The 3512-nt window shown below is 48.2% G+C and overlaps 1 protein-coding gene across 2 annotated transcripts in view; it reads right to left on the bottom strand.

Annotated features, from left to right (window-relative positions):
• The window catches only part of PPM1K (protein phosphatase, Mg2+/Mn2+ dependent 1K), a 20668-nt gene extending 19571 nt beyond the window's left edge, over nucleotides 1–1097 (bottom strand). The window contains exon 1 of one of the 2 annotated variants that reach the window (XM_007450675.1): nucleotides 783–1097. The gene's annotated coding sequence lies outside the window, so the exon portion shown is untranslated. The remainder of the gene's footprint in view (nucleotides 1–782) is intronic. The other variant, XM_007450676.1, reaches the window with a different exon arrangement.
• Nucleotides 1098–3512: the final 2415 nt, after the last annotated feature.

Raw genomic sequence — 3512 nt, 5'->3', positions numbered from 1 at the left:
TCCACCCTTCTCCCTTCCGATCCCCTGAAAAGCTCACCCTTGGACAGTTCGGGGTCCTGGGCTTGGCTCGCTGGCCGGGACAGCTGAGCGACCCAGGGCGATACACCGCAGCAAGCGCAGCCTCCCGCCGGCGCAGCGCGCGGCAATGCTGCCGGTTGGGTTCCCTCGCGCACCTTCCGCCGCCCAGACCCCGCCTCCCAACCACAGTCTCCGCGGACAGATTCCGGCCACCGCCACGTCTCCCTCGGCCCGGCCGCAGCTGCAGCGGCGACAAGGCGCTGACCCCCGCAGCATCCTCGCGTCCGGGGGTTGGGGCTAGGCGACTCGGGGCCTCGCTAAAGGGAAGCGAGGGCGGGCGGCCCCTGCTTCCCGTCCATCGACCCTTCCATGTTCCCCTCCCTCCTTCCAGCCCGGCCCAGCACCCTCGCTCGGCAGGAGCCTCCAGTTCGCAGTCAAGTTCAGGCCGAGCGCGAAGGCTCCGCAGGAAATGCCGGCAGCCGGTGGCTCAGCCAAGGTGGGCCCCGCCCGGACATGCTGCTCCAGAACTCGAAAAGAAAGCAAGCTGCGCACAGAGAACCCAGGCACTGACCGCCGGGCGCGGACTGAAGGGGCTGGGGAACTAAACAGATATTTCCCCTCCCCTCCCCTCCCCTCCCCTCCCCTCCCTGGGGAAACCTCCTCCGTTTACCCTCCATTCCGCGGACCGGGAGCAGTGGGCTGTGCCCCCATCCGTAAGTATCATAAACGGTTAAATAAATGAAGTACACTCTCCAGGCTCTTACCTCGTGATGGCAATGTCCCTGGAAAATTTTTAATTAGCTAACGGAGGGCGGAAGAGGGGTTTTCTGTAAATAAGACTGCCTTCTCCGATGTTTCCAGTCTCTGGAGCAAGCAGTTAGAACAGCCACTGGCTCATCTGCTGGAAATTCTCGAGAATTTTTCTCGGGCAGCTGCCAGATGGAGAGGGGCACGTCTGTTCCCGGTGACTGATGGCAGCTCCGACCAATCCTCGCTCAGCAGCGAAGCGCGCCCGCCCCCCGGGCTCTCAGTCGCAGCCAATCACAGGTTCTGACGGGACCGAGCCTCCCCGCAAGGGCAGTTGGACTTGGCTGACTTTCAGCGGCGCACCGCAGAGCGACGTCGACTTGGGCCAGTGGTGGCTCGCGGGGATGTCCGCCCTTCCGAAGGCCGTGGCGCTCTGGCCAATGAGGGAGCGCCTCTGCGGTGGGTGAGGTCGAGAAATTTGGTACCTCGCCAGGGGGTTGAGGAGAGGCGGTGTGTCGCTTGGGGCAGTGGAGCGGTAGTGACAACTAGGAAAGCTAGAACGGAATGCCAACACTTTGCCTGGGCGGAGGTAATGAAAGACATCTGGTTTCATTGCGATTCTTTGAAAAACTCACAGTGCACCGTTCTTCGTGACTGAACAGGCATCTCGTGATCCCTTGAGAATGTGTGGGGTTTTTTCACTTTTTATTTATTTATTTATTTATTTATTTGTGGGGTGGGTGGGCTGCACCGCGTGGCATGCGAGCTCTTAGTTCCCCCACCAGGGATGGAACCCCTGCCCCCTGCAGTGGAAGCGCGGAGTCCTAATCAGTGGACAGCCAGGAGACTCCCCTTGAGAACGTTGATTCATTTATTCCACAAGTATTTCTGTGTGTTTAGGGAGGACCTTTTGTGTGCCAGGCACTGGAGATAAATCTTGACAAATAGACATGATAGATGCCTTCATAAAGCTTCCAGTCTAAAGAGGAGGAAGAGGGAGAACACAAAGAGGTAAACAAGCAAATGACATAATAACAGATCATGTCAAGGAAGGAAATAAACAGATGTGGATACAGAGGATAATAGGAGGTTGAGGTTTAGCTAGAGAGGGTTGTTTTTATAAGAACTTAATAACGTTTAAACAAAAAGTGAGAAGATCAGTCAGCCACGGCACCTGGAAAGTGATGATTGTTCTGGGCAGAGGGGACAGCAGAGCAAATGTCCTGAGGTGGGACAGCTTGACATTTTGGAAGAGCAGAAAGGCCAGTGTGGGTCTAGTTTAGAGGGAGGGAGAGAGCAGCATGACAGAAGGAGATGAGGTAGACAGAGGCCAGAGGATGTAGCCAAGACTTGGAATTTGCTTTACATTTTAAATATAATGAGACTCTATTGAGGCATTTTATGCAAAGGAGAAAAAGGATCTGGTTTAGACTTTAAACTGCTTTGATTAATGTGTAGGTGAATAGGTAGAACAGGTTATTGGGAGACTGGTTAGGAGAGTAAATCAGAGGAACTGCAAGGTGGGAGATGACCTGTTTTAAACTATGGTGATATCACTGGAGGTAGAGAAAAGCAGAGATTTTAAAGATAAATTACTAGCTTGTTTTGACATATTAGGTATCCCGTTCCCCGGACAACTGTTCTGAAACCAGTTCATTGAGCATTCTGTTTAGAGAGTGATTCAATTTTCATGGGCTTCCTGGAATTTTCTGTTCTTTAATCATTTTATTGAAGCCATATATATATATATATATATATATATATATATATATATACACACACACACACACATACACACAGGCACACATACACATGCATATCTGAACCATCAGACAAGGCAATCTTATTTACAGAAAGCCCTCTCCCACCCTGTTATGTGTGTGTGTGTCTCTCTATATATAAGTGCATATATCCCAAGTGTATACAGCTCAGTGAATTTTCACAATCTGAACACACCTGTGTATCCACCACCCAGATCAAGAAACAGAACATTATAAACACCCAGGGACTCCATCATACTGCCTTCCAGTCATTGTCTATCATGACTTTCAACAACATAGATTAGTTTTGCCTGTTTTTGGACTTGATATATATAGAATTACGAAGTATACACTCTTTTGTGTTTGGCTGTTTATTCAACTTTATACTTATGAGATTCTTCCATACTGTTGCATATGGTTGTAGATTATTCATGTTATTTCATTCTGTAAATATACCTTTGAATTCATCCTTCTGATGAACATTAGGGTAGTTTTCAGTTTGGAGCTATTACAGATAGTGCTACTATAAACATTCTACTACATGTCTTTTGGCCTTTTCTTTTGATGGAGCGATTTGATGGCTGAGTTTTAAATACAATTAAGTTATTTTTGAATCTGTTCATCAGTAATATAGTACCATGTATTGCAGTATCTCAAACATACAGACCCCAGATCATCAAGGGCTTTGCTCTCACAAATGTGAAAACTTTTGGCAACAAGAACTGTTGACATGAGAAATTTTAAGTTTGGAAGTCTAAAACACTTGTAATTATGTATAGCATTTTGACCTTCTTTTTAAGCAGTTGCAAACTTCATGTCCAGGCTTTGAGAGCATCATGACTTTGCTACATCCTTTTATTATAATAGACTGTAATTCACAGGCATATGATAAACAAGGTCAGTTAGGCTGACCTGAAGAATATGTATATGTTTGGTGCTAATACAGTCCTTGGAGTTATATTTGAAAACCATACCATTCCACATCCT

This window comes from Lipotes vexillifer, unplaced genomic scaffold (genome assembly GCF_000442215.2).
Source record: "Lipotes vexillifer unplaced genomic scaffold, Lipotes_vexillifer_v1.1 scaffold34, whole genome shotgun sequence".
NCBI lineage: Eukaryota > Metazoa > Chordata > Mammalia > Artiodactyla > Lipotidae > Lipotes > Lipotes vexillifer.
Note: the sequence above shows the minus strand (reverse complement) of the source record. Positions and strands in the feature narration are given on the sequence as shown.